The sequence below is a fragment of the Sphaeramia orbicularis genome, chromosome 10, assembly GCF_902148855.1.
Source record: "Sphaeramia orbicularis chromosome 10, fSphaOr1.1, whole genome shotgun sequence".
In the NCBI taxonomy this organism is placed as follows: Eukaryota; Metazoa; Chordata; class Actinopteri; order Kurtiformes; family Apogonidae; genus Sphaeramia; species Sphaeramia orbicularis.
Window position 1 is genome coordinate 54,036,716 of NC_043966.1, and position 7,071 is coordinate 54,043,786.

At 32.2% G+C, this 7,071-nt stretch overlaps 1 long non-coding RNA gene across 1 annotated transcript in view; it reads left to right on the forward strand.

Annotated features, from left to right (window-relative positions):
• The first annotated feature begins 248 nt into the window (after positions 1 to 248).
• Positions 249 to 7,071, forward strand: part of LOC115427294 (uncharacterized) — a 14,701-nt gene continuing 7,878 nt past the window's right edge. The window contains exons 1-2 of the long non-coding RNA XR_003936470.1: positions 249 to 390; positions 4,191 to 4,193. This is a non-coding gene — a long non-coding RNA (uncharacterized LOC115427294). The remainder of the gene's footprint in view (positions 391 to 4,190; positions 4,194 to 7,071) is intronic.

The following is a 7,071-nucleotide window of genomic DNA, read 5'->3' on the forward strand; positions in this document are numbered from 1 at the left end:
TGCACCAGTAAAACATATGCCAGTGTCTTGAATTTGAAAAAAATCATATTTTATTTTTTAATAAAGAAGGGTTCGGTGAATGTGTATGTGAAACTGGTGGGGTTCAGTACCTCCAACAAGGTTAAGAACCACTGTGTCAGAGCATTGAATTCATTAGTTGTAATCAGGGTGTGAGGGGGATTTGAAGGAATATAGTAAAAAATACTCCAGGAAAACATCTCAGAGCCTTTCACCTTTCAGTCGACCACTTCAGTCAGTTCCTCCAACAACAAACAGGAAATGTACTTTTCTTACAATGAAACAAACTCAAATATGTGCGAACTGTCTTCAAAGTCCTTTGACTAATGCTAATGTGTTGATGGTGGGCGGGGCTAATAGGCTCAGTATTTGGTGGGCAGGGCTAATAGTATTTGTCCTTTGTGTGTAAACCCCAAATGACAGTAGAACCTCCCAAAATGTTCCAGTTCTACAGTATCAGACCAGTGGGTACCACTGGATTCTGGTAAATTAGGATATTTTTACACCTGTTTTTAAATTACGACATTATTCTCAAAATACAACAACATTATTCTCATAATATTACAACTTCATTCTCCTAAAAATGACTCTTTTTGTACTTGACTTTATTCTGATAAAATTATGGGTTTTGTCTACATATTTTACAACTTTATTCTCATAAAAATAATTCTATTTGTATTCAACTTCATTCTCACAAAATTACGGGTTTTATCTCAGTATTTTACAACTTTATTCTTGTAAAAATGACTCTTTTTGTAATCGACTTTATTCTCATAAAATTACAGGATTATTTTGCTATTTTACGACTTTATTCTCATAAAAATGACTATTTGTATTCAACCTTATTCTCATAAAATTATGGGTTATATCTACATATTACAAAATTATTCTCATAAAATTACGAGTTTTATCTTGATATTTTACAACTTCTTTCTCGTAAAAATGACTCTTTTTGTGTTGGCTTTAATCTCATAAAATTACAGGTTATATCTTGATATTTTACAACTTCATTCTTGTAAAAATTACTCTTTTTGTATTTGACTTTATTCTCATAAAATTGTGGGTTTTATCTCCATATTTTACGTCTTTATTCTCGTAGTAACAGGTGTTTATATTTTCTTCTTTGTTCTGTGTCATGTTGTAACTTCAGAGTTGCCACTCTTTGCAGTGTTTCCTATTTTTAGTTGCGGTCGTTTCTTGTGCTGTTCTGTTCTTTCTAATTGCTGATGCTAATTGGTGCAGTTTGTTCTAAGCTGGGTTTATCTGCTCGTATGTGAGGCTAAAGCTGACAGAGTCACTGTTCATCAGAGGAGTGGGATCCGCCTGTTCACACAAACGTACGTCCACACTCCACCTTTCAACACGTCCAACACAAACTGCACATGAACAAGTGACTGAACAGTAACTGTGGAAGGAGAGCAGGAGGAAGGGAAGGACGCATCACACTGTGGATCTGGAGCGCAACAGCCGACCAGTGTGGGATTAAAGGAAGAACCTGGAACCTCTGAGGACACGACTGTCAGTCATCTGAGTTCAGCCCAAGGGGGTCTGAAGTGGACCCAACCAGGACCAAGAAGAACAGGGACAAAAGTAGACTGGACCCACTGGTGGGCCACTTTTAGACCCTGGACCACATGTTGGACACCCCTGCAGTAGGATGTGAAAACACAGGAGAACTCCGTCACTTAGTTTTCACTGTGGACTCTTGAATGAACCTGAATCCTAAAAATGACTTTTCTGTCTAAACTGCATTAGTGTTGTTCATAGAAGTTTAATAAGTCCATTTCTGCATTTATTTCTCTGTGGACTGTTTCTATATTAAACTAATATAGAAACCAAATGCTGCCAGATTTGAAACACATCCAACAACAAAAAACAAAACAAAACCAAGTTTAATAAAAGTGGAGTCACCGTCAGCACATGCACAACATAATGAGACAGAAAAGAGTTGGTGATGATCTGGACGTACACCCTGGATTTGTTTTTTTTTTTGCCATATACAAAATAGATCAACAGCAGTCAGCAGTAATAACCATAACATGGAAAACATAATGATCGAGGTGAGGCAGGAAGAAATTAAATATAAATACATAGACAGGTAAGTAAATTAAATAAATAAAAGTTAAAAAATAAAAATACATAAGTAAATAAATAAAGTTAAAAAAAAATAAAAATAAGTAAATAAACAAATAAATAAAATTACAACTTCAATTCATTAAATTCGGCTTTAGTTTTCACAGCTTTAGAGTTCATGCAAAAGTTCAGAGTGTCCAAACAGGATTTGAAGTCGGATTGAAAGACCACAAAGCTGGGTTTCTGTTTGGCAAATCTGCTAGCATGCACATACAATTTTGCTAATAACGAAATGAGATAAAGAATAAACCATTTCTTAACAGGCAGATCATTAATAAAGAAACCAAATAAAATATCTTCAATTTTGAAGTTTAGAGAAATATCCAGTTTTCTGTTTAAAACAAAAAAGACTGATATCACACCAAAAAATTGGACTGAAGGCACATTCCCAAAACAGATGAGCTAATGTTTCATCAGTATTGTGACAAAAACAGCAAAAGGATTTGTGTTTTATTAGCAATATATATATATATATATGTGTGTGTGTGTGTGTGTGTGTGTGTGTGTAATATGATGGATGAGATGGATGCAACACGTGCAAAAACTGGGATGGGATCAAACGTATACTAGAAAATCTATTATAGTCTGAACAGAACAGACGTGTGTTTGGGTTAGCCAGAAGGTTAGCATACGGGTCTGTTTCAAGGTTATTATCATTAAACAGTGTTAATAATAATAAATAAAATATAAACAAAAAAGAAAAACAAAAAAACAAAAACGAACCTCCACAATATCTGCATTTGAATAACTATCTAAAAATACAGTACTTTTTAATATTGATACAGTATCGTGAAATGAAATATCGCGATGTGTTGCAGAATCGGTATTTTCTTACAGCCATATCCACGTCTGTTTGTTTTGGTCATGTGACTCTAGTTGGACTCAAAGGTCTTTCTGTTACAGTTTTGGGTCACAGACAAATGTAACTATGAAAAAACACCTCGAATAACAACTATAACTATTCATGGAAAAATTAGAGTTTTGGCGAAATTGTGTTTTTTTCATCAGGCAAATTTTTTTATTCATATTTTTATATTTTTCAATTGTTATATTGTTATATTCATGCAATTTGAGGGTCAATGGAAAAGTGACTGCAGTGTCGATCTGAATTAATATTTTTTTACTATTTCTTAGTTAGGGCTGTAAGAAAATATTGGTCCTGCAATATATCGCGATATTTCATTTCACAATATTGTATTGATATTAAAAAGTACTGTATTGATATTTTTAGGTTTTTATTCAAATGCAGGTATAACAGAGGTTCATTTGTGTTTTTTGGTTTTCTTTATTGTTTATATCTTATTTATTATTATTTCACACTGTTTTATTAAATAATGGTTATTTGAAACATCCTAAAAGCACTGTTTACTGTCTGAGAGGCAGATGGGAGTTCCTGTGGAAATGAGGAGAATTACAAACATTTTGTGATAGAACATTAGATCCTATTCTGATCAAATAAAAATATGTTTAGTATTTGTGCAGATTTCTGCTGGAATTCAATTCTTCCTGGAAATTATATATATATATATATATATATGTATATATATATATATATATATATATATATATATATATATATATATATGTATATATATATATATATATATATATATATATATATATATATATATATATATATATGTACATACATACAGGGTGGGGAAGCAAAATGTACACTGAACATTTAGTTGTTTTTTCTCAGCAGACACTACGTCAGTTGTTTTGAACCCAAACATATACTGATGTCATAATCATACCTAACACTATTATCCATACCTTTTCACAAACTTTTGCCCATATGAGTAATCAGGAAAGCAAACGTCAAAGAGTGTGTGATTTGCTGAATGCACTCGTCACACCAAAGGAGATTTCAAAAATAGTTGAAGTGTCCATAAAGACTGTTTATAATGGAAAGAAGAGAATGACTATGAGCAAAACTATTACCAGAAAGTCTGGAAGATACTATTAAAGAAGAATGGGAGAAGTTGTCACCCCCAATATTTGAGGAACACTTTGCAAGTTTCAGGAAGCGTGTGAAGGCAGTTATTGAGAAAGAAGGAGGACACATAGAATAAAAACATTTTCTATTATGGACATTTTCTTGTGGCAAATAAATTCTCATGACTTTCAATAAACTAATTGGTCATACACTGTCTTTCAATCCCTGCCTCAAAATATTGTACATTTTGCTTCCCCACCCTGTTTATTTATTTATTTATTTATTTATTTATTTATTTATTTATATAAAAGAAGCAAACAAAAAAATTGCCTTTATAACAGTATCGTGATATATCGTAACATGATCCTAGTATTGTGATTTGTGTGGTATCACCAGATTTTTGCTGATACACAGCCCTATTCTCAGATGAGTCTTTTTCTCTGATGCCAGCCCATTACAGCATCCTCTACATGTAAGTGATAACATTTTCTTTCTTCCGCTGCTACAAATTACCTGACTGTGCTTCCAACACGGTGGAACGCAGCAGGATGAAAGGATTGGTGACATCTACACGATTTCACTGTGCACCACATGGGAGCTTTAATTGTTTTTTGGCCGCTCGACTAACACTGTTAAGTTTGTAAGGAATGAAAGTAGACGTGTGCTTCAGAGCTACAGCTCTGCAGAAAAATAGCAATAAACCAGCACTTTAAGGCAGTGGTTCCAACCTTTTTTGGCTCGTGACTTCATTTTAACATCACAAATTTCTGGCGACCCCAAACATTCAAAATTGAGCCTTTTTTTTGGTTAGAATTAATTTGTTTTTGATCCTGTAATAGTTTGCTATAATGTGTTGCAAAGAAATGTAAATTTTAGAGGACATTTAGTCTATATAATGTCTATTATTGTGGACGGAGTCAGTAATCCAGGTGTAGATTACTGCACTAAGGGAGACTTTTATTTTCCTTGGTCAGGATCTGTCCAGTCAGTCCAGCTGTGATTTACAATGAATTATGAAACAGTTGCAACAGTAGCATCTTCACCCTTAGTGGTCTGAGTCTATTTTGTCCATTTTTCAGCCCTTTTGATTTTACCTTTATATACTATATAAACAAATGTTTACTATACCCATGTTTGATGTCTTTTTTCCTCAGCATAACTTCATCTATAACATCTGCATATTATTTTTTCACATTAACCTATTTGATCAACACAAAAGGACAAAAAACACACAAAAAATATTAAAATCCAATTTGAAAAATGTATATAATTTACAATAACAATGAACAGTTGAAAGATAAACAGACCCACAGTGCTTCAGTTTCAGCTTCAGTTTGTCATGTGTTTTATGTATTTGGATTGTCTCTCTCAACTCACCATATATTTTTTGTTAGTAAGTTGTTTTTTTTGTTTGTTTTTTTTTTCAATTACTAGAAATTCCAGGCGACCCCACGTGGGGTCTCAACTCCAAGGTTGAAAAACGCTGCTTTAAGAGAAGACTGACTTCAGGTTTCTATCCAGTAATCGTGGATGGATCAATGGTTTCCTCCGACAGAGAAAGACTGGCATGGTGTGAGGACTTAACTTCTGTACTGGCAGAAGATTTGCTTAAAATCCCAAATACAAACAATAAATGCCCATTTTTTATTACTTCAGTATAAGTGGATAATGAGAGTATACACTGTAAAAAAAACCCAAAAAAAACATAAAAAAAAAAAACAAAACCTGTATTATTCTGGCAGCAGGGGTGCCAAAAAAATACTTTAAAATAACAGAAAATAACCATTTCATAAAAATACGGTACTTTTCTATAATTAAAATACAGTTTTTTGCCCTAACTTTACATGAGATTTTGGACATTTTTTTTGACTTTTTAATTTTAAATAAAGAATATTTACATGTATTAAAACAATCCAATTCCCTATAAATATATATATATATATATATATATATATATATATATATATATATATATATATATATATATATATATATATATATATATATACATATAATTTTCAGTGAGACTCAGTTGTCCAATCCACTGATAAAAACTGTATTTGGACAGTTTATCAGTGCTTATACATGTTCTACATTCACAAAAATACATTTATTCAACATTTTTGTTGTGAAACCTCCTGTAATTACACAAGATATTTGTCAATTAACAAACAAGTCTGGTTCAACTGACAGAACAAATACTTCTGTTACCGTTAACTGTCAGTAATTTTATCTGATTTTATTATGATTATTTTTACAGTATTAAACAGTTTAATCTCATAAATAGAAAAGAAATATTTGTGAAATTACGATACATTTGCAAATGTATTTTCACTGTATTTTTCTGTGAAAAAAAAATCGTTTTAAAAACGGAAATTTTTTGGTTGTTCACAGTTACAGTTTTTTCGTGTTCTTTTACATTATATTTCATGTTATTTTACAAAATCTCATGTAAAGTTAGGGCAAAAAACTGTATTTTAATTATGGAAAATTATCATATTTTTATGAGATGGTTATTTTCCGTTTATTTAACAGTATTTTTTCGGCAACCCTGCTGCTGGAATAGTACTGGGTTTTTTTTAGTTGTTTTTTTTTCTTTTTTACAGTGTGTTTGTTATATTGAATATGAGCTTTACTGTAATAATTCTGTTTTGCATCTATATATTATTGTTTGTATTATTATTTACTGTATTAATAATTGGTTGTAAAGGGATTATTTTCGTTGAAAAAATAAATAAATACACTTGTGGAAAAAAAAGTAGATGCACGCTGAAGCTGCTTCTGTCCTGCAGCTTTTTCTGTCTTATCTTCCTGCCTTTCAGCACACACACACACACACACACACACACACACACACACACACACACACACACACACACACACAGGTCATAAATGTTGCATTTCCTTCTCTCTTCTGAGATTTGAAGCGTTGTTTTGTTTCGTGCTTCTCTGTCATCTTTTGTTTTGCAGTGGCTGCCTCA